The sequence below is a fragment of the Protobothrops mucrosquamatus genome, unplaced genomic scaffold, assembly GCF_001527695.2.
Source record: "Protobothrops mucrosquamatus isolate PMUCROS unplaced genomic scaffold, P.Mucros_1.0 scaffold757, whole genome shotgun sequence".
Taxonomy (NCBI): domain Eukaryota; kingdom Metazoa; phylum Chordata; class Lepidosauria; order Squamata; family Viperidae; genus Protobothrops; species Protobothrops mucrosquamatus.
In genome coordinates this window covers 1,110,602-1,136,059 of record NW_015387027.1, presented here as the reverse complement: position 1 = coordinate 1,136,059, position 25,458 = coordinate 1,110,602, and positions in this window count along the sequence as shown.

Here is a 25,458-nt window from a genome sequence, read left to right as displayed (position 1 = left end):
TGGCACGCGTGCCATAGGTTCGCCACCACTGTGATAGACCATCATTTCAATTTTTTCAGAGGCATTTTTCTCACAAGTAGATTAGTAAGAAAAGTTTAGGTAGGACCATCATTCAGTCCTACTTAAAGTGAGAAGTTTTTCAGCATTCTATCCATTCAGCCTTCCCTCTAAGATACAAAGATTATTTCCAAGTGCAATTGGACAGGATGCGTATTGCTAACTCTTCCCCCCCAATAACTATACAGAATATGAGCTTTTATTCTTGCTTTTTGCAGTCAACTTCTGCTTTCAACTTCTGAATGGCATAAACCTTGGTTTCATGCATGTTCTTCCATTTTTCCCCAAGGCAAGATCCACTCCTGACTGGCTCACGCTGAATAAGTTAATCTGTTTCTCCATAGAGTCACTTCCTTTCCAAGGCTAAGATCCACACTGATAAAAGAATAAGATATGCTAAGCCTAAACTGGAATTCTCTTAACATTTTATTTTATGCACACACACACATCAAGGGCCCAACATTGGACCATGGAAAGCAGTTGGCATTATTCTCCCTGCAGCTGTAAATACTTTGAGATTTTCTCCTGCCCTAATATAGTCTCCAAAACTGGATAGCAGAAAAATCACAGGAGGTGAAACTAATCTCTCCTTGCTCTCAAGTTATTATTAAGGTATGGGGGCATTCAGTTTCCAATAGGAAGTGGTTTAATTTGTGGCACAGAAAATAGGCTGAAACAGCTATGCCGGGAGAAAATCAATTTGAGCACTAGGGCTGGACTGAATGACATTTGTACTATATTCTGTATCATATCCGAAGGCTTTGGCTCAAATGTTTCCCCTTGCTCTCCATTCTTATAAACTGAAAATCAGGCAGTGCATAAAGACAAGGTTTTTTTTTTCCTTTTTTTTCTTTTTGATAATAGCTGATATTATTTTATCACAATACAATATAATATCATAAATATTCAACATTAGCTATTCTATAGATTTTTGAAAGTGAAATTTCCAAAATGGAATTCAAAACAGAATTCAAGCGTAAAAAATTAATATTCTGAATTAATGTAGTGTGTTTTAGTGAGACTGGAAACTCACTATTGGTGGAAACATAAAAGGAAGGTACCTCCTGGATATGTCTCTTTATTGGACAGCAGCGAGGTCAGGATAGTTATTTATGCAGAAATTTATAACTCCTCCAGGACCATGGATTTCTATCCCCTTTATGTTAGAATGACTGAAAAATCCAATCACACACTTGACCTAATGAGAAAACACAACAGAATGATTTGTCTCTAAGGAAATGGAAGAAAGCAAGTTCAAAAGAATGCAGTTTGCAAGCAGCTGCTCTATAAGTGATTATTTGGAGTTCAAAGAAATCTTGAATTACTTCAGTGTTTGCACATGAGCAACTCTATCATGGCACTTGCAGTTTTCAAACTCCTGGGCAAAGTTCTGTGATTTCTTTATTAGATATACATTCCGCTTTTCCAATGGAAGCTCAAGGCAATGTATCTAGCACTACTTCCTCCGATTTTTTTTTTGTCTACCACAACTATTCTTTGAGGTAAGTTGGACTGAGAGAGAATGACAGGCTCAAAGTCACCTATTTGAACACAGGTTCCAAAGCTGGAACCATTTTTAAGCCACCAGTTAAAATTTCCTCGAGTTGGGAAAGGAATAGCTACCATGCTCTCCACACTAAAACAAACAAACAAACAAAAACCCACTACTGAATAGTTTAATAGAGAGTGAAAAGATCACCAGTCTTGTATATTTGTACCCAAAGGCCTCCTTTTGCTGTAGTCTATTCAGGCCCAATGGCTAACATTTCAAATGAGAGCTACTTAGTGATCCTGCATGACAGTAGGCAGAGGAAAATGAAGAAAAACTATTTAAATGTGGACACCAACTGACTATTCTTCTAATTACTCCACTATATCTGTTATTAAGCTTGCCTCTGACAGTGCAGCCTTATTAGCCAGGGATTTACAAAGCAGAGAAGCCAATAATTATATTTCTTTTCTGGTGTCATATAGCAGGTGGCCTCCCTCTCTCCTTTGCTGGCTACTTCCCTGAATTTATTGCTATGGGTTCTCTTCTTATTTGGAAGGAGCCTTTGGACCTACTCAAATTCAGCACATCTCTAAGATGGTCCTTTACAGTGAATGCCAGACTCCCTAATCTTGTGCCTTTTTTGTGCATAGGAGATGATGGAGTTTCTAATTCAATGCTCCTGGAGGATATCAGACTGGGAAAAGCAGGAAATACCTACAAATCTTAGCTGATCTGGTCAATATTCAGAAGGGAGCAGCAATTTCAAATATTGCAGACTGAGAGATGGGAAAAAAACGCTGGCAAACTACTTCAGAATTGCTGTGTGAAAAATACATGTAGGTGTTAATATAGTTGTCAGGAGTCAGGAAGAATATGTTTCCCTGTCCAGATTTATCATCTCATCTCAACAAAAATGACATAGAACCAGAAAAGGCATCCAAATAAAGAAGAATGATTGGGAGAAGAGAGATATTTCCATATATGGAAATCAGCACTAGGCTGGAGGAGGTGGGAATTGTGTTTAGAGGAAAAATGTTTTTTATGGCAGTAGGGCAAGAAAGAGACTTATAAAACCATGCAGTTGTTCAAATGGAGGAAATACAGAGATTTTTTTTCCCCTGTTCTCAGAATTTGGGGTCACTCAATTTGAATGACTGACAACAGGGTTAGGGCAGGCTGCAGGAAATACTTCTTCATCTTTCAAAGATTTATAGAATTCACTATCAAAAATATGATGAACTTTGATTTGAATACTTTTTTTCAAAAATGTTGAACAAATTCAAGGGAGATAGCCAGACTTTCAAGGATTTCAATTTATAATGGCTTTATACCACTTCTTGCATCAAAGCCAGTTGCTGGAAAACAATAGCAGGAGAGGTTTATATTACTTTCAGGTTTTTCTAAAAACCTCATAGGCAACTGTGGCCACTGTTGGAAATGGGAATCTGCAGTAGGGATGCTCTTGATTCACCCGCATAGCCATTTTTATGTATTGCATTTTGAATTTTAGTTTTGGATTATAGTGAAGCAGATTGTATAATTTTGAGCTAGCTTGTCCTTCTCAGCTTAATATGAGGATCCAGCAAGGTGGTGGTAAGGAAATACTCCTCTGGAAGAGCATGAAAATAAATGTGAATAATAATTATTTTGGAAACTCAGTGAAGAAATACACACTTCGGAATCAAACAATATTCATGCATCAGGTCTCATTAATTTCAGTTGGCCATATTTTCATCCAAAATGGAAAAAAACTAGGATGCTCAAGTGGCATTCCAAGGATAGTTAGAGAAAACAAACTGCATTTAAATGCATTTCCTACAAAGCAGCTCATGTAGAAGGATTAGGCTGCATCATAATCAAGCAACAGAAAGCAACTTTCAAAATGGACTGTTCCAAAAAGGGCTGAGAGACCAATTGGACAGCTTATCACCTGGAGACATAAAAATCAGCATGTCCAGGATGCATAATAATAGCTCCAGTTCAGGTGAGACATATATCACCTGGTTTGAAAGAATAAGTACCTCTGGCAACTGCGTGCTGGTTGTAAGTTATGTTTCTTGTCACAATGGCCATTATGCTTGTTTTAGCTTAATGAGAGCTTATTAACTGACTCTTAAGATAGAACTGGAGCAGGGTGATGAAAGCAGTTTTCTTTTTTCCTCCTTGCTAGGAAAGAGCAAGCAAAAGGAGATGTTTCATTTCACAGTACTTTCATAATCCCTTGGAAAACATGCATGAATATATGTATGTATGGGTGTTGATATGTATGCTCTCCCCAGTCCCATTTTATGCAGTCATTTCTCAGGAATGCTTATGTCAGGAGTGAAAACTTGGCAGCTACATGTCTTATTGTTTTCATCTTGTCATTAGAGTAAGGAGGGGGAGGGGGGGAGATGAGGCTTCAAATGGGTTAATTAAAGAAACGAAACCCCTCCTGTTCTGCAGACATTTCTTGAAACACAGATGAATGGAAACTTTTCGAGGACATTCTAACTGTGGGGAAAAAGATAACAGAAGGTTCTCAAAACAACAAGAAGGTGTTTACATGAACTAAGTGGACATCTGGGAGATTTGGCTGGGAATGTCATTGTTATATGATTTGGTTAGATATCTTGGGATTTTAGGGTTAGTTTTCCATCGCCTATACCATGTCATGTATTCAATAAAACAGTAAGATCTTCAGAAATGAAAGAAATCCTGGATTTTATTTGGATACTTGAGCTGAAGGTTGACTGCTTATATTTTTGGCATGCACATGGAGAAGATACCTCTTGCCTATGCCCTGATTAGCAGGCAATTCTATGGTGCAAAAATTCAGGAGCTGCTGAGACATCTAGGAGCTAGATTGGAAGCAGAAAAGATAGAAATATACATAGGTGAGTGGGAAATACTTTTCATCTCCACATTGTGAGATGAATGGAAAGGAAGTTTCAACCTTCCCTGTTGGTTTAAATATAGAGTGTCATGGTAGTGATGGTGAACCCACAGTTAAAATCTTGCTTTAGCCATGAACTTTTTTTCTCACTGTCTCAGTTCCTTATGTGAGAGGATTAAAATAGCACCATATTTATATAGGTTAACTATAACAGTAGGGACATAAAGCATGCGAACTTTCTATAATGTTCAACAAACACTAATTTTCTTAGATCTTTACATCCATATTTGAATCTTCAGATACCTATCCCCATGTATCATATTTATCTGGTACCATTAAGACACCTCTCAAGGCAGAGAACAAATGGCAAAAATATTACATCCCATATAAACATTTAGGAAATTTGCATGTTTAGAGAATGTTGGGAAAATATTTAATTTGCGAAACAAAAAGCTTATAAACCTGACATCAGTTTCCTCAAAATAATCATTACAGACACACATGTGCATAAGTGCATGCATGGGTGCACTCAAACACACACACACAGACAGAGAGACAGAGAGACAAAGGGGGAAGAGGGAAGCTCCTACCTACAAACCTGACAGGCATTTGTTGGTTTCTGGTTTCTGTCTAAAGTTCAGGAATCATATTCTTTAATTACAGCTCAGTGATGACACAAGTTGTTAGTTCTGGGTGATAACTTCATTAATATCCACATTAAATCTTTACTGCAGTCCGATTTAGCTCAGCATCACTCCATTAGGTGCCAACTGGTGCTCTGATCCTAAACATCACCATCATCGTATCTGCCAGCAATAAGATTGCATTTTAGGATGTTGCAAACTTATGGTTATTTTCTTGTGGGCCATGAAAAGAATCGTATATGTTGGAATGAACTGATTTATAAGGTTTCTTATCCATCTATATTACTTGATTTTAATAAATAAATCATACCTTAGAAAGCATATCAATTGCCCGTTCCTTCAATGATACTGTGTGACTTACAAAGTACAGTGAAAACATTCTTGTCGAAAAAATAAGCTAATTCTGGAAAGTATGTATGGATTTATTTACTTACATAAATACATTTATTTACTTACAACCTGTCCTACATGGTAGTAAGGGGCTCACTTTAACTTCAGTGAATATTTAGTCCATACAACAGGCCCTGCAGCAGTGTTAACTAAGTGGTTGTGGATATCAACCAGTTACATGATTAGATCCATAAAATAAAAATTCAGAAATAAAAATCATCATCTCTTCTTTCTTTTGATTAGGAACATCTTTTCAAGCTTGGTAAGGATAAGGTCATATTAGAAGAAAATATTCAGCAAGGCCCAAAGGTTTTCTCCTCAAAATAAATATATACTTGGTGTCAAATACTCTCCCAACAATTTCTGAATATGCAAATTTCTTAAATATTTACATTGGGATTTAATATTTCCTGACATTTATTTCCATCATTCATCAACTGACAACTGGTATTTCATCAATAATATTCAGTGTTGTTCAAATGGCACCAGATCAATATGATATGTGAGGATAGGCATGCAAAGAACCAAACAGGGATATAGAAATCCCAGAAAATTTGGCAAATTAATCCTATTTTATATCCCAGAGCATTCTGATATCAGAATCTTCCATGAATCAATCAACCTACTGGACCTGGCCATCTCCGCACTATTTAAATGGGCTCGTTTTAATGGGTATCAATGGCACAGAAATAATTTATACCCATTGTACTCTGGCATAGAATAGCAACCAATCTGGAGGATGAAAAAGACAATGGATCCTTTAAAACTATGACTTTCTCTCATGAGCCTGGGAAAAGTCCTCTCTGGTTCCAGCAGTGACCATAAGACAATTATTTTATTCATTTATTTATTCCTGACATTTACAATACCTCCTTGCAAAGGTACAATTATAAAAGTATATAGCTGTAAATGTCTATGGAGATTCTCAGTCATCCAGATCATGGTTGTCCCAAAGGTGCTTTTTCAAAAGACAACTGGACTTTGTTTATTTTTGAGGACATTTCACTTCTCATCCAAAAAGCTTCTTCAGTTCTTAATCCAGTCCATTTTTTTACATTTTAGAATAAGCATAGGGATCCCAACATAGGGTTAGGAAGCTTTAACCCCCATCCTTCCCAGTCAGAATCAAAATCCTTATCTTTGTATCATTTTCATTTGGGAAATATCCCAAAGGAAACAACCAACAACAAGAGTTAACAGGAACACCTTCATTTCATTTAAAAAAAAAAGATCATTTGGCACTTCTACAGAAAAATAAAATGCACTTGATTAGAAACAAAAACAGAAAATGTACATCTTCGTTATGTGTATTCATTTAACAAATTCTCATGTAATTAATAAATACACAGTGTTATATCATAAAAGTCTATGTTTGTGCTTTGAATACAATTTGTACACCTATGACCTGCCTAAACATTTTACCTAGATCACAAATAAGAACTGGTTTTGACCAGTAAGAGACTAAAGTAGTTGTGCAAACCTACTAAGGTCAGTTAGAGTTTACTTCTGGATATTTTGTCAAAGCCACCTGGTTATTTCCTGCTACTATCTGCATATTTTGCTTGCTTTACATTTCCCCTTTTTATTTAAACTCTCTCCACAATTCACATTGCCAAAATGTGGTCCAAAAGAACTGGAGAAATGTATTCTTCCATTGCTGATTCTAGTTACTTTCTGAACTTCACTGCTTTCCATGGCATTACTTCCCTCTTCTGCATGACATCTTGTTCAGTAGAGGAAGCCTAAACTGTTGGCTGCTCATTTTGAGTAATTTGTCCACAATCATTCATTGTGGACAGAATCGATGTACTCACATTGTCTTGGACTCCAGTGTGATGGTAGATTATAAGGATGCAATCTCATCCACTGTCCTATTACTTGGGATTAATCAGTTTGTAGCTCTTGAAGTTGTAAGCAATGCATATGGAAAAATGAAGACCACAAGCTTCCTATTCAACTCTTGCCACTCTTGGCTGAACAAACTGGCTGAACAAGTTGAACTAACTACATGTGGTGGTGATCAGGGCCTTTTCAGGAGTGGCATATGTTCTCACTCTTCCACTTCAAGGATGCAGTTATTAGTTCCGTATGATAATCCCTCTCTTGACCTAGGAGACTTATAAAATTACAAGCTGGTCTCAAATATTGCAACGTTGATGAAAAATGATTGAAAATCCAGTGACAATGCAGATCCAGATGCAACTGGGTGATATTACTGTATCTGGATCCATTTTTGTTGGATATGAAACAGGAATTGTTTTAATCATTTTAGAGGTAACGTATGTTGAATGTGAATATCAAGAGTGCCTTGCCAGATGTTCTTCCTGCAGGAAGTGGATTGGGCAGCGGTTATCCAAAGCTTAGATGCATCCTGTAGTGATGATGCAGCATAGTGCTTATGGAGCTACTTTTTGAAAAGTCTCTGAAAGCTGCAACTGATGCAAGCAGCAGAAAAGCTGCTAACTTTTAAAAGGATTCCCAAAATGCTCTGTTGAAGGATCTGCACTGCAGGCACAATGTGAGAAGTTCGTATTAACAAGTTGAGATTGACAAGAGAGTTTTTTTCTTTACCTTAAATTCATGTATTGCTCTGGACCTGTCCATCTGTCCTGTTACAAATTTATCTGGCTGTTAAGATTTTCAGGAGGCCATATTGAGCATGTCCCACAGGCTAGAGGCTCATCTTTCTGGCATACGCGAGAGGCCCTTCTCCTAAACTGTAAGTTGTATTTGGTCCTCAGTCTCTCAGTCTTTAGAAAACATATCTTGAATCAGGCTTTAAATAGTTTTACTATCATTTTTAATTTATGTTTTAATTCATTTTTTATTGTTTATAATATTTTGGTACCCTCCTTCATTACTTTATATAGTGAAACAACAGAGCACCAATCAATCAATCAATCAATCAATCAATCAAAATCAACTGAGGGCCATGTTTAATGTGTCTTGTATCCATTGACTAGGTCAAACCACATCTAGAAAGGATAACCCTTCCAGAAGAAGCAAGAATACTTTTGCTTTGCTCTCTGGCTGAAGTCTGAAGGATTCCTGGGTCTTTCACGGCAGTTTAAAAACACAACTCTCCCTAGGGGAAAAAAAAGGTTCTCCTTCCCCCCCCCAAAAAAAAAAAGAAAAAAAAAGACAGTTGTTTACTGAGGAAAGGTAAGTGGCAGGGATCATGCTGGTAACATGAGCAATAAGATCCGCCACTGTTCCAGGAAATGTTAGCATATTCTCTTTCGCATATAGACTTTCCCCCTCTTTTTTCACACCAAAGAAGCTTTCTCTTTTATTATCAGAATAAATTACTTTGTATCTTATATTAGAAAAACAGTAAGTTCTTCAAATTGGATAAAGAATGAAGTTCTGTCAGCAAGCAATAAATAAATCAACAGGAATATTGTGAGTATGCTTCTGCATTATCACTGTGGTGACAGCTATGGCAGTTTGGCCCAAGCAAAACACACAATCATCTAAATCATAACCATGTGTGCCATGGTGTCAGGGGAAAGAAAATGAAATAATTACCCAACAGTCCTACAGAAGGCAAATGAAGCAAGACTTTGCTCCAACTGCTGTACTGGAAAGCTAGTGTCCAAGAAGGGTATTAAAATTAATGCTAGTAAACAGGGATAAAATTAATGGCATAACTAGGAAGGGCTTCCCAGCTGTCACAGTACTGCATGGAGTCTTTTCCAACAGTTTTGTGGTGGAAAAATAGAATTGAAATCTCTAGTATGCTAGGGCAGGGGTGGTGGAAGAAAGGAAGTTGGCCAACTTGTATGTAGCTTCCTAGTCCAAGATTCAGGATCCAAAGCTCTTTTCTACCAGGAGGATAACAAAGTGGGGACAATGGTAAATTGCTCTGGCTGAGATTCAGAAATGGGTACAACATAAATCTATTGAAATGCATAAAAATAATGTTAAAATCATGTTTTCTTTCCACTGTGCACATATTCAGCATGTTTTCAAGATAGCAAATAAACAGCCAAATGTCAGCTTGCTAATTGGTAGAATAAGAACAAGCAAAGGGAACTCTTACAGTTTTTACTTGCCTTGTTCCCTCAGTACATAATACAGAGAAACATCCAGGCTTCTTTGGGGAGAAAAGCAAGAAAATACAGACTTCTAAAAGGGAACAGCAGCAGATAATTGACCAGTTGCAGAACTGCTTCTGAGCAAAAGCAGTCTATCAGAACAGTGATGAGTTGCATCTTTAATGTCTTTGCTTTCAAAAATCCTTCTGTAAAAAAAAACACAACTTTCTATTTTTCAATGCAATTTTTGACCACCGTGAGACAAGAAATTGGGCATTTTAGAACAGGGTTTCCCAAATAATAACAAAATGATCTTTAAAATGTGCCCCTTTGCTTTATTTATTGAAAAGATACTATGCAAATAGTAATTTCTCATGCCTGTGCTTGAGAAATGTCTCATCTACCTAATTATTTCCTATTCTAAACTATAGAATTCAATTTAGAATTTTTCAATATCTTCAGACCCAGGGAATGGGTAAATGGGTCTTGAGGGGTCTTCAAACTTGGCCCTTTTATGACTTGTGGACTTCAACTCCCAGAATTCCTCAGCCAAGCACACTGTTTGAAGACCCCTGAGTTAAGGCAATCTACAACTTGTTATTTATATTTTAGTATTCCAATGCTGTCTTTCATATGTCAAGCAAATCTCAAGAAAATTAAGAATTTGATTGCTGGAGCATGAAAATAGAGTGCAAAATCAGAGAGAAGGGCTCCTATATTGCAATATTTTAAGAATTGTTCCAGTAAGTTTGAGCAGATAATTACCAAGCCAGGTGATCCAAAGTTAATCATGTATTGTTGAGTAGAAAAGCCTGCTGGAATTTTCATTGCATGATAGTGCTTCCTATAGGGTTGAATGAAAAAAGTTAAAAAGAGCACACTATAAGTGAAATATTCCTTATGAACCAATAAAAATATTAATATTGTTACATAAGAGAAAAAAATTAAATATCTTGGGATTTGACTAATATCTCTGAAATTAAGCAGATAAATACAAATTACAAATTCCTTTATTGTCAAAGTACAACATGTGTACAATGAGATTGGCTGAGCCTCCCTTCGTGCACCCCCATCACAACTCACAATGACAATAAACACACAATCTTATTGCACCATGTGAACTTATTGCACAATGTGCCAGCCCCGCAAATCTATCATACATGGAGTTATTTTCCATTCAGGAGTCTGGCAGCCCCTGGATAGAAACTGTTCTTCAGCCTGGGGCTATATCTCCTACCCGATGGTAGGAGAGTAAAGAAGTGCTGGCCAGGGTGTGAGTCATCCCTGAGGATTTTCCTCACTGTTCTAAGGCAGTGGGCCCTAGCGATGGCGTCTAGTGGTACCAGGGGACAGGCCCACGATGTTTTATGCTGTGTTCACCACCCTCTGTAGTGTTTTTCTATCCATGGCTGTCAAGCCAGCACACCACACCATAATGCAATGTGAGAGGACGCTTTCTATAGTGGACCAGTAAAAAAAGGTCATCAGTCGTTGTTCCACTTTGTTCTTTCTCAAGTGGAGTCTCAAGTGGAGTCTCTGTTGGGCCTTTCTGGCCACCTGGGTTGTGTTGATTTTCCAGGTGAGATCTTCTCTGAGATAGACTCCCAGGAATTTAAAGGAGGAAACTCTCTCCACATGCCCCCCCCCCCGATGTAAAGTAGGCTGGGTTCCTTTCTTTTCTTCTGGAAGTCTAACACCATCTCCTTTGTCTTGCCAATGTTCAGGTGCAAGTTGTTTTCTAGGCACCATGAGGATAGTTTTTGAACCTCCCCCCTGTATGCTGTTTTGTCTCCACCTTTAATAAGACCTAATACGTTGGTATCATCTGCAAACTTAATGATCACAGTGGATGGGTCAGACGATACACAATCATGTGTGTACAGTCAATACAGATAGGGACTGAGCACACAGTCCTGTGGTGAGCCAGTGCAAAGCTTCAGGGAGGTGGATGTGACAGATCCGACCCTCACTGTTTATGGCTGGTCCCTCAAAAAGTCTTTGATCCAGTCACAGATGGAGGGGGGAAAATCCAAGTCAGTCAACTTTTCAATAAGCATGCTTGGCAGGATAGTATTGAAAGCTGAGCTATAGTCAATGAAAAGCATCCTGACATAGTTTCCGGGTTTTTCTAAATGGCTCGCCACAGAATGTAAGGTAGTAGCTATGGCGTTGTCTGTCAACCTATTCCCCCTTTAGGCAAACTGATGTTTGTCAAAGTCTGGTGGGAGGCATGTCCTAAGCGGTGTTGGAGAACCAGTCTTTCTAAGCATTTCATCACTACAGACGTTAATGTGATAGGTCTGTAGACGTTTAGGTAGTTAATTGCTGTTTTCTTTGGGACTGGGACAATATTGGCTGCTTTCAAGCATGATGGAACACTGGCAGGGAGATGTTAAAAATCCTTGTCAGGACCCCTGCTAATTGATCGACACAATTCTTTACTACTATCCCCAGCACCCCATCAGGGCCTGCAGCTTTGCTGGGATTCATAGCCTTCAATACAGCTTTCACTTGATGTTTGTATAGGGTGAGTGGCTGGGAATCAAGAGGCCGGCAGGCAGAGGCTACAGGGTCTGGTCTTTTCACCTCATAGCGAGCGAAGAAGATGTTCAACTCCTCTAGCAACAAGGCGTCGGCATTGACCGTGTTCCTTGTGTTGCCCTTACAGTTAGTTAGGTACTGCAGTCCCTGCCACACTTGCTTCGGGTTGTTATCTGCTAGGTAGTTCTCCACCTTATGCTTGTATTGTTGTTTTGCCATCTTAATGCCTCGTCTAAAGTTTGCCCTGGCCTCTCTATATGTATCCCTGTCCCCTGCCTCAAAGGCAGAATCCCGGGCTCTCAGAAGTGTCCATACCTCTGCGGTCATCCAGGGTTTACAATTCCCGTAGACTCTGATGCACTTTTCTGTTGTCACACTATCAGTGCAGACTTTGATGTAAGAGAGTATGGCATCAGTGTATTCATGCAGGTCTTGATGTTCAAATATATTCCACTCAGTGGTTTCAAAACAGTCCTGCAGCTGACTGAGAGCACCCTCTGGCCAGATTTTAACCATTTTCGTGACTGGCTGAGTTCTTTTCCTGAGAGGGACATACTTTATTTTATTTATTTATTTATTTAATTATTTATTTATTTATTACATTTATACCCCGCCCTTCTCCTGGTGGACTCAGGGCGGCTTACAGCCAGTTTAGAAAACAAAACAATCAATACAATATACAAAATTTAAAATATAGTTAAAAAGAAATATTAATATGGGCCTTTTCTTCCTTTTTTTTAAAAAGTTATTTAAAAACCAAATTTAAAATCCCCTTAGGCCAGTCCTGCCAGCTGAAATAGCCATGTGTTGAGGGCGCGGTGGAAGGAGGGGAGATCCGGAATCACCCGGATCTCTGGGGGTAGTTCGTTCCAGAGGGTGGGGGCTCCAACAGAGAAGGCTCTCCCCCTGGGGGTCGCCAACCGACACTGTCTGGTTGACGGCACCCTGAGGAGACCCTCTCTGTGGGAGCGTATCGACCGGTGAGAGGTAATCTGTGGCAGAAGGCGGTCTCGGAGGTAACCAGGTCCGATGCCATGGCGCGCTTTAAAGATGATAATCAACACCTTGAAGCGCACCCGGAAGGCCACAGGCAGCCAGTGCAGCTCGCGCAGCAGCGGCGTTACATGGGAGCGACGAGTCGCTCCCATCACCGCCCGCGCGGCTGCATTCTGGACTAACTGGAGCCTCCGAGTGCTCCTCAAGGGGAGCCCCATGTAGAGAGCATTGCAGTAGTCCAGGCGGGAGGTGAGAAGAGCATGGGTAACTGTGCGCAAGGCATCCCGGTCCAGAAAAGGCCGCAACTGGTGAACCAGGCGAACCCGGTAAAACGCCCCCCTGGCCACAGCCGTCAACTGGTCTTCCAGTGTCAGCCGTGGATCCAGGAGGACACCCAGATTGCGTACCCTCTCTGAGGGAGCTAAAGTTTCGCCCCCTATAGTCAGCGACGGANGGGTGGCCTGGGGTGGAAATGTACAGCTGAGTATCATCAGCGTACTGATGGAAATCCACCCCAAAGCCACGGATGATCTCCCCCAGCGGCTTCACATAAATATTGAACAATAAGGGGGAGAGGACCGACCCTTGTGGCACCCCACAAGTTAGGGGCCTTGGGGTTGACCTCTGTCCCCCTGCCAATACAGACTGCGTGCAGTCGGTGAGGAAGGAGGAGAACCACCGCATAACGGTGCCTCCCACTCCAAACTCCCAACAGGCCGGATTCTCCACCGGGCCGCCGGGCTGCCGAACCACGGCCTCCACCCTCGCCGGGCCCACCGCCGAGTCCGCAGGCCGAGCCTATAGGCTGGATCCTCCGCCGGGCCGCCAGGCCGCCGGGCTACGGCCTCCACTTCTCGCCGAGCCCGCAGGCCGAACCGCCGGCTGAGTCCGAGGCCATCACGGCCTCCGAATCCGCCGGACTGCAGCCTCCGCCCCCGCCGAGCCGCCGGCCGAGTTGCCGGCCGAGTTGCCGGCCAGGTCCGCATCCGTCGCGGCCTCCACAGCCGTCGTGGCCTCCGAATCCGGGTCCGTTGCATCCGTCACAGCCTCCGAATCCGGGTCCGTCGCATCCGTCGCGGTCTCCACAGCCGTCGCAGCCTCCGAATCCGAGTCCGTCGCGGCCTCCGCTGTCATCGAGGCCGCGGGCCGAGTCCGGACCAGGTCTTCCGCCGGGCCGGATCCAGGGCCGAGTCCAGGCCAGATCTTCCGCCGGGCTCCGGCCTTCGTCCCATCCATATCCTCGCCGGGCCGAGTCCTCCGAAGACTAGGAAGTCACACGGCAGGGCACAACAGGAGTGAAAGATGGTCGGATGTACCCAGGTGGGGGAGGGGGATTGCTCTGTATCTAAAGTGTTCTTCCCTCTGGTGGAAAATTGCACATACTGTACAAACTTAGGGAGAACTGTCTTTAGACAGGCTTGATTGAAGTCCCCAGCCATGACAAGAGCGCCCTCTGGGTGAGTTTGCTGCTGCCTGGAGATGACATCATGTCACTTAGAAAGCGCTGTGCTGACATTGGCATCAGGTGGAATATAAACAGTTATAATAATTATCACAGTGATTTCTCTAGGCAGATAAAATGGCCTACATGTGACAGTCATTAGTTCCACATCTGGGGAACAATACATATAGACTACTCTGCTGTTAACACGCCAATCACTGTGTATGTAGATACAGAGTCCTTCTCCCTTGCTCTTACCGGAATCGCCATTTCTATCGGCGCGATAAATGACTCGGCTTGTCAACTCCACTGCCGCATCAGGTACAGCTGGGTGTAATCAGGTCTCCGTGACAATCATCATGCAGCTTTCACGGAGAAGCCTGCTTGCTGCTATCTGCAGCTCTAATTTGTCAATTTTGTGGACGAAGGATCTAGCATTACTCAAGAAGACACTTGGCAGCGCTAGTCTATGGGGCTGTTTTTTGAGCCGATTCAACAGACCGGCTCTGCAGCCGCGCTTTTGTTTCCGCTTCTTTTGCTTTCACTTTCATCGGCACCTCCCCGACCCGATGACAATCCATGGAAATCCTGGAAGCCTCGCTACGCAATTCGGTATGTTGTGGGATTGCTGAAAATCGCTGGTAATCCCGGATTGACTTGTGAGCCCGATGTTTAGCAGCTCTATGTGTGTGTAGGCAAATTTGACCCTTTGCACTACACTGTGCACACACATCCATATGCACATTATTCCAAACACCACACACCAATACCAGGAGCTCAAGGCCACTGCATGTGAATGCGCCGCCATCTTAAAAAAAAATACTAGGTGGAACTTACAAGAAAATAAGCTACATTTTAAATAATTGCTTCAGAGATAAGAGCTCTGCTGGAAGTATATAATACTTATTAGGGAAGGTTTTTCTGTAAGAAGTGTGAATAAAAATATTATCCATCTGGGTGGCTGAGTTCCAGTTGCTTCATGGAAGTGTAAAGAAAGAATTGGGCCAGTTCAAGTTCTGAACATATCTTTTACAATGGCTTACAGTATATTAACATGAAACTGCCATAGTTTTACTAATTTGGATTTAGACATATTTATAAATGTTTAATTGGTAGAAATCTTAAGAAATATGTCACATACTGTTAACTGACTTACACTTTTGTATTACATTGCATTAAGGAAATATTGTTCTGAATAATAGTGGACTTCATTTTGAGAAGGGATTAAGCAAAACAATACAGAGAAAAAAATTTATCGGCCACCAATGAAAAACCCTCTAGTTGAAACATTTGTTCAAAGGGCATGTCATAAATGATGCTATACAACCTCATGAACCTTTAAGGCAGTATTACTACTGTCAGATTGTTACAGTATTAAAATATATTCACAGCAATTAAGCATTTGGTGTTTCACTGTTATTTTTGGTAATGGTAATAACAGCACTGATCAACAAAGTAGGCCAGTTTTTTTCTTTTATGTTGTAAGCTTACTTTAAAATGGCTTAGAGATGTTCCCAGCTGAAAAAGTTTTAGTTTCTGTTTCACAGTGATCTGAAATCCACTAGGTAGAAGGAAATTAGGCCAAGCTAGCAATCCTTATACTCGGGTAGGAAGCTGTCCTGTGCATTTTTAATTTAGTTACATTTTTAATTAGGATATTTATATCATATTTCATGTATACAGAACAGAACGGTCCACCTGGATGTCAACCCAAGTGAAGGAATAGACAAAAGCATCCATTCACATGGTTTGTCATCTTTATATATTTTAATGTCAATGTCTGCTCCATCAGATTTTTGTATTTTTTTAAAGTTCCTTCTAGTATATATTATTTAAATATATATACATTTCTTTGATGTATAGCTGGTAATGTTTATTTTAATATGAATGCACTGGTGATTATTTGGAGAGGTGTGCAATTCTTTGTTCTTTGGGCCAATTCCATTGGTTCAGAATATTTTTCATAGGCATAGACAACGAGCAAATTCCTTAAACTTTGTGGAGGAAATAGGCTACAGTAGGCTGTTTGCAACAGGGCATCTTCAGATATTCTCTGACTGCCTACTTAAGAATTTCATCTGAAAGTAAAGTGGAAGCTTATAAGCTGCAACAACATTATGTGGTGCTGCTGCAGTTTATTTATTCATTAATTCCACTTATATCCTGTTTTTCCTTCAAGATACTGAAAGAGCACACTTAATGCACCCTTCCAGTTTATCTTCACAACAATCTTGCAAGGCAGATTAGTTTGAGAGTGGCACAGCTCTAAATCATTATCTGTACACAAAGTAATAATCTTCCTGGCTCGTGTTAAATGGATGCTCATGTTGTGATGCAATATGCATAATAATAATTTATTTAGTATGAAAAATAAATGCATGCATGAGTAAGCAGACTGGCCTTCTCTTGCCTCTCTTTCCTTTTAATGGAGTCACTTCGCAACCAATAAAATGATCCATTAAACTAGATATGAACTTATGTGGGATCTGGTCTTTTACTCTGGAAATGTTGACATTTTAGTCAGATGGAAAACTATGGTAGCATTTCAAGAGTGTCAGAAATCAAAATAAAAACTTACAACAACAGAAATGAAAAGAAGGCTAAAATGAGTTTTTCTGGGAACTGTTACAGCCGCCTTTCCACAATTACATTATGGCAGAATAGAGCTGGAGGATTCGCCTGAGCAGGCTTGATCCTTGTATGAAAAATAGTTAAGAGACTGAAGCTGAAAAATGCCATTATTTTTCAGTCTAAGGCTGGGAAAATTAACCCTCCTTGTCCCAAGAGTTTTCTAAAAGACAAAGCATAAACCTGATTCCAGATTAAGAAGAGAGGGAAGATAAAGTGCTTAAGTTTGGCAGTTATATTCATTTTTTTGTGATTAGAGATCATTACAAAAGAATGAATGGGGTATCAGTGGGATTCAGTCTTTTAGCCATTGATTCATGCACATGTGATCTAAGGCAGTGCTTTTCAACCTTTTCACAGATTATACCACTTTTAGGACATGACAATATTCAAGTACCACCAGTGCTTAGCAAGTTGATGACTAAAAAAAAAAAAGGAAAAAAGTACTAATTTTAATTTCTTTGGTGGCGGTTCCTTTGCTGAATCACTTTCCCTTTGCACTGATGAATGTATGATAAATTTATCCATATTTATTAATATGCACAGTGATGGGATTCAGATAAGTGAACAACCGATTCTCTATGTGGATGCTGCTTCCGGAAGTCTATTCTGGGCCTAGGCAACAAAAAATTAGCTACCGGTTCTGCCGAAGTGTGCAAACTGGCTGAATCCCACTACTGAATATGCACCGCTACTTTAGTGATTATGTGGCTGGTCGGCTCTTCTTCCTTTTTCTATCTCCTCTCTCTTTCTCATTCACAGCCTAATCCTTCATTGAACCCTCTGCTTCTCTCACAGAAGCCTTTCCTGTTCTTGTCTTTCTCTCCTCACTATTTCTCTCACAGAAGCCTCTGTTCTCCCTCTCTCTTTCTCTGGCACTGCTGCCACTTCAGCTCATTGGCAGTGCCGCTGCTTCAGCTCATCCCCTCTGCTACACTTGTCTAGGTCGCATATGACCTGCCTGGTGCTAAAGTACCACCAGAGCGATGTGTATCATTGGTTGAAAAGCCCTGATCTAAGGAACTCCAAAGGTTTCTTTATGACATCAATCAGAACACGAGCAGCAATGGAAAACCTTCATTGGAAGCAACATTTTTGCATCTGAAGTGTTCAATATTAGCCCTCTTTTGCCTAAGATTCTCTGATCAGGGCTGAAAAATTCCAACTGGGGTAGGGGTGGTGGGAGAGAGAAGTAAAGGAAACATTAACTCTGCTTCTTATAAGTGATCGTTTAGATTTTTACAGCCCATATTTCCCTGTATTTTAGATTGTAAACAGCAATGAAGTTGTGAGATACATTGCATCTTGTACAGCAGCTGTTTAAGTGCCTTTGCTTCCCAACTCTACAACTGAGGGAGTCTTCTCCTTAGACGGCCTAATGAAAGCCTTGTGTGTGTGTGTGTGTATGCATGTGTGTTGACTCCTGGCAACTGCCTAAACAAGTCCCTGCAGTTTTCTTGGCAAGATTTCAGAAGTGATTTACCCTTGCCTCCTTCCTATGTCTGAGAGAGAGGGACTGGTCCAATGTCACCCGGCTGGCTTGATGCCTAAGGCAGGACTAGAAGTCGCAGACTTCCAGTTTCTAGCCTGATGCTTTAATCATTACACCAAACTGTCTCCCTGATGAAACCCAAATAGGAGCCCTTAACGTTGTGTTTTTTTTTTACCACATCAGCTGTTCATTGTTTCTCACTAAAACAACATATTCACATATAGCATACTGAGCTTGGCAGTGAAGTGAAGCCTACGGTCTGTGATAATGTAGCAAACAGTAAACAATAAGAAAATGAAAGTAGATGTCTAAATAGGAATTTGAAATTAGAACTGTGGAAGCAACTATCATTGTTCAGTTGTATTACATCAGATAAAAAGCATTAAAATTAAAATGTTGCACTGGTTAGTAGCTCTCAAAATCAGGAACTTCTTATTTCAAGTTTGAATCTCTTCAAGTGAAAGCTTCTACACATTGGTTCATCTCTTTTCCTTGGGTGTTCTGGAGAATAAATTGAGAACTCTCTTCCCTATAATATCCCTTTGTATACTGCTATCATGCCTTCTCGTCCTTAGGCTAAATATACCAAGTTCCTTTAGCCACTCTTTGTACAATTTGCACAATATATATTGTTTCTAGTTCCTGAGTATCCTTTTTGTATTGTGGCAACCAGAACTGGACATAGTAGTCTAGGTGTGATTTGACCAAGAATCGCAGAACCATACTATTAGCAGTTAAACTCAAGCTATGTCATGTCACAAATACAAAGAGAGAAGTAATATTGAGCCCAAAGGCTCAATGAAAATATGCTCATTAATTTTAACATAGGAAAAAAACTATTTTTCTGGTTCCCCAATAAACCCTATACAGTTTTACACAATAAGGCTTTATGGGACACAAGATTCCTTGGAGTCTAAATGTCTAACATTCCAAGGAGTCATCCATGTGAAATATGAAGGACAAAAAAAGACTTGCAACCTTTACAATGATTGCAGAAGTGTAGTTAGAACAAACCAGAGAACATCGGAACTCTTCACAGTAACATGTGGAGTAAAACAGGGATGTGTACTATCACTATTGTTTATCAGCATAAGCAAAGAAGCCAAACCCAAGAATGGAAATAATATCTACAAACTACTCTTTGCAGACAATCAGGCATTACAGCTAAGACACTGCAACAGCATCTGATAGCCATGAACCAAGAATACAAGACAAATAATATGAGAACTAGCAAAGAGAAAACAGAAGTAATGGCAAGCGGAAGAAAAAGGCATACCTTAAAAATAGTAAAAAAGAAAACAAGCATAAAACAAGAATCAAACTTCAAATATCTAGGAACAATATTCACCAAAGATGGTAAAATGGATGAAGAGATTAACATAGGATGCAGTAAAAGCAAACCAAGCATTGACACTGCTACAACATAAGGCAGAACCGATCAGCACAAAGAAGCATCTCATACAAAGCATATCCAGCCCCACCCTATGTTACCAGTGCCAAACATGGACGCTTACAATAAAACATAAAAGAAAGTTAGTCACCATGGAAATAAAAACTTTGAGAAAAGCTGGAGTTGCCAGAAGAGATAAAATCAGAAATAAGAAAATGTCCTAAATTACATACAAAAACAGAAAATAAAGTAATTTGCTCCCCTGGAGAAGATGTCTTGAGATTTCATATCTTACAAGGCATATACAAAAAAAGGAGAAGGTCAAATAACATGAGACACACCCAGAAGAAGATGGAGAGACAACACCAAAGACACACTACTGTGTTTCCCCAAAAATAAGACCTGGTGTTATATATTTTTTTGACACCAAAAGACACATTAGAACTTATTTTCAGGGAAACATGGTATCAGGGTGATCAGCCTGGCCAGGCACCCCATGCCTGGTGTGCGCACAAGAGGTAGTGAGCACACAAGGGCCACAGCCCGCTAGCCCCTTGGTGCAGCGCAGGTAAGTCCAAGTGCGGAGGCAGAGGCGAGGGGGGGAGCAGGTGATCCAGACATGCTGTGTGGCTGCCTGGCTCACAGGAAGTTCATGGGAGGCTCGCGGGAGGCTTGCGAGGTGGCACCAGCAGCAGGAGGAGGTAGAGGCATGGGGGGAAAGGCAGGTGATCTGGATGTGTTGCACAGCCACCTGGCTCACAGGAGGCTCATGGGAAGCTCACATGGTGGCACTGGCAGCAGGCAGAGGCATGGGGGAGAGGCAGGCAATCCCACACACCACGCATGACCGTGGGCAAGCTGAGAGACAGTGGGACAGAGTGGGCGGTGCACCTGGATCACCTGCCTTCCCCCATGCCTCTGCTTCTGCCTGCTGCCGGTTCTGCCGCGCAATCCTCCAGCAATCCTCCTGTGAGCCAGGTGGCTGCACAGCATGTCTGGATCACCTGCCCTCCCCCCCTTCCCTCTGCCTCTGCCTGCTGCCAGTGCCACTGTGTGGTCATCGTGTCCAGATCGTCTGCCTCTCCCTGCCTCTGCCTCCATGTTTGGAGTTACCTGCACTGCATGGGCTGCTGCTGCTGCCAGACATCGTCAGCCCCTGTGCGCTCACCACCTCCTGTGCTGGCCACACCTATTCCCCTTGGGCTTATTTTTGGGATAGGGCTTATATTAGGTTTACCCTAAAAAAAAATCAGGCTAGAACTTAATTTCTTGGTGAAAATTTCAGGGAAACATGGCATTACAATTTCAATTAACAATGGGAGAAGGAGAAGGAGGAAGAGGAGGAGGAGGAGAACCTTTACAATAATATCATAATAGTGTCCTATGATTAGTAGAGTATGCATAAAGTATGATACATTTTATTTCAAAAACTAATGGTGTTACCTGGCTTGAATACAAACACAACCCATTTTCTGACTCATTTTTATAAAAAATAAAAAGAAAGAAAACATTGAAATGTTGACACATATTAATTCTAGAGTAGGGGTGTCAAACTGCCGGCCCGTGGGCCGGTTGCATCATATGGAGGCCGCGCCCACCCCAGCTCCGGCAATGCAAAAAAAGTTGTGATACATCACGACATGTCATGTGACGTGGCACGTTTGACACCCGTGTTCTAGAGTAACATTTGAGCAGATATATAGACTATTTTTTTTATACCAGGAAGGGAAAATAACAGCTGTGAGGCCAAATAGAGGCTGCTTATATGGCTGCTAGCAGAACTTCTTTTCACCTGCTGAGCATAAATGCAGAATGCCCAGCAGTGTATGACAGCACTCTTGACTAGCCAGGCTCTAGACATTGACTGTAGGTAGAGTTTTGTGTCCTGCTGGAAGTTTCCAGGCAATTTTAATCAAATAATCAAAGTTATCTTAAGTTTCTCCTGTGCCATTCAAAAGCCTCCTACTGAACTCTAAGCCAACACAAAGAAATAACCAACTATCTAGTCACATTTTATAATCAAAAAATATATACTGTGTATGGAGGCACAACAATCAGCTTTAAAATAAAAATTTCTTTCTTGCATTTGCCAGGTTTGAATCAGTAATGTTTACTGCTGCTATCCTTACATGAGTTTTTCCAATAACGTTAGCAACAGTGTCCCAAGAGCATGGTGTTTACAGCATTTGCCTGAGATGCAGAATGTCACTAATTCAAAACCCAGAGGAAACGTTTAATTACTGTTTTACTTTCCTTGAGCTACTCACTTTATTGTTCATAGTCCTCCTATCACTTGCGGTAGAAAGGTTTCAATTTAGCTCTCAAATAGCCTAAATGAATAAGCACAGCAATACTTTAGTTGCTCAAATAGCCCAAGTGAACACGCACAGCACTTATTCATCTGGGCTGTTTGAGAACTGAATTAAAGAAAGAAGAAAAAAAATGCCGCACCATTTTAGAGATGTAGTAGTAATTTTCATTTTCTGTTTTTTTTAAAAAAGTCTAGCATAATAGTAACTCAGGAAAACTAGTAATTAGTGATTTAAAAACAAGAACGAAAAGAATTTTTACTAGTTTTCAAGCCATGCCAAGTAATTCCACTCTCAGTAGCTGCAGCAGAAATCAAAGAGCTGCAAGACAAGAACTACTGACTCAGCTGAAGGCAGGTTCCTGCCACCGTAGGCAGAAGCTCATCAAAGATGAAGGCAGAGTGCGGAAGGCAAACCAGATAGCAATACTTGAGCTGGCGCAAGCCTAAAAAGACTTCTTTCAGCACAGTGCATGAATGCAGAACAAAAAGTAATGGATGGAAATTTATCAAAGAGAGATCCAACCTAGAACTTAGGAGAAATTTCCTGAAAGTGATAATAATTAATCAGTGGAACGGCTTGCCTTCAGAAGTTGTAGGTGCTCCATCACCGGAGGGTTTTAAGAAGAGATTGGGCAGCCATTTGTCCAGCATGATATAGAGTCTCCTACTTGGGCAAGGGGTTGGACTAAAAGACCTTCACGGAGGCCTTCCAACTCTGTTATTCTATACTCTATATTCTATACATAAGTTAGAGGGCAAGTACAGTGGCTAGGGGCAAGTAGAGGATAGTATCATCTGATTTTGCCCTCCAGAAATAATTGGGGACCATACTTAATGACAGAGCAAGCTGGTAATGCAGATATATCAGCTGCCACCTTATGCTTGCTTGTGCTTCACTACTATGTGATGACAGACTGCCGTGAACTGTGGGGAGGGGGAATGAAGGAGGGTATGCTTAGGGAAACAAAAGTAAATGCTGTATCTCCTCAAGATACTGTCTCAAGGTCACCCAGCTGGAAGAAGGAGGAAGTCGCATGCCAAATTACGTTTGGACTGTCTGTTAGGAAAACATCTTGCCTGAACTGGATTAGGCAAGATTAACTGAACTGAGGGGGGGGAGCAATGAGAGACAATTAAGGGAGTGAAAAGTAGAATTTAGGGATTTTGGCACATAATTTTCAGTTCTGGATTGCAATACTGCAATGCACTTGATCTCTAATAAACCAAACCTTTCTCAACAAATGGAGCCAAGGATCGTTTCTATTTAGAGGTTTAAGTTGTGGTAGGTCTGACAAAATGCCTTTAATAGTCTTTGGACTGCATAAGGTGGGAGAAGACAATTGTGAAAAAATATGAATGGCTTGCCCACATTCTCTTTTGCTGCCCACTTACAGATCTTGCCTCTTTCCACAAGACTGAGTCACAGAAGAGCTTAAATTATAGAAGCAAATCTTTCAAGTATTACATGAAATCGCCTGTAATGTAACAGCCTGTATGAATATTCGTGCACCTGAATACAAATGTTGGGATCAGCATTGGTACCAGAAGGCACATTGCCCCAGCACCACCTCAGTGTCACACCTCCCTGCAGTGGCTTCATTGAGAAGGGCTGCTTTATTTTGTTGAACTGTAGTCTAGCTTAGTTGGCGGGCAGCTTGGGGAAACCAGTGACCTCCTTGAATCCTCTCTCTACCTGTTCTAGTACTGTGTGACTCATCTGAGAGACTCCGCCTTTCTCACTCACATATGGCACATTCCTAAAAATATCTTGGCAGGAAAGAAAGTGCAAAGGCATCACAGATGGTTCTTAGTTCCGCATGCAGCTAAGAATGAGATTCAAGATAAGGGTTGTCAGCTTTTTGCCTAAAGCCAAGCATGAAACCTCATTAAGCATGAGGGTTTCCTTTCTCCACCCTTTCGTGTCTCCTCCTTCCTCTTCAGTCTGCCTATACTTAAGCCCCCTTATTAAGCATGCACTTCTATGCAAGGAGCACTGACTTCCCCTTAATTGAGGCATAATAATTAGAGCATTAACACATTAGGAGGGTGAGACCGCATGTTTAGCTTTTGTGATTAATTATCTGAGGATTGTAATAAGTTGTAAAGACATTAATTACTCTGGCATGTTTATTGCTATAGACTGCAGTGCAGACACTTTGCAGTGATGCAGAGGAAAGAATAGAAGGGTGTGTCCCTAGACATTTTGGCAACAGAAAGTGCATGATGGGATACTGACAGCAGAGTCTTTTCCCCTTCAATCTTTTATTAGCCTCATTAGAACATTTGTTTTCTCCAAGAAGAAAATATATCTCAGAAAACACAGTTGAGAGATTCATTTTGGATTGATTGATAGGGACTAAAAATGAATTATTTTCAACAACATGGAAGAATAAAGGAAAGGGAAGGTCTCCAATCCATATTTCTTCAAGGTTTTATCTGGGTTTTCTGGCATACAGTAGTATCTGGTAACTCAGATTGGCTAGTTTTAGACACAGTAATGTAATAATGTAGGTACTTTTATGCTGAGTTTCTAGTCAGGATTGAACTGAGAGGTGGATCAAAAGAAGAGTGCCTTCCATGGAACCTGGGATTAGCTAGTAGGTATTTGCAGTGATACCCACAATTCTGTTCCTTTGGAGAAGAAAAAGGCTAGGAGTTTAGGGTGAGCAGCTACCCTTGTTCCTATGCTGCTTCCAGCATTTGCTTCCTGAGGGAGTTGCTTCACTTTGCCTAAAGACAGGCTGACGGTTTTCATCACTATTCCAGATGAGAGATAATTAGGCAAATGGACTAATGGAGGACAAATCTGTGTTTCGGTTATATCCCTTTGATTTTTACCTGGGCTGTCAGGATTAACTCTTTCTTCATTAGATAATACCAGTACTTTGATTGGACCCTGCATCAGACTCTTCATTACAACTCCAAGTTCCTTGTGGAACCCAATTAGGGCTTCCATTAGTCACCTCGGATGTGTTGTGTTCTTTGTATTCCCCCCCCTTAATCCCCTATGCATATCCTGATCACCCATTAAGGGTGATTGCCCTTCACCATTGATCGCCCATTAAGGGTGATTGCCCTTCACCATTGATCGCCCATTAAGGGTGATTGCCCTTCTCCATCTGCATACAGTTTCATGCCCGTTGCTGGTTGGCTAACTAGCAACA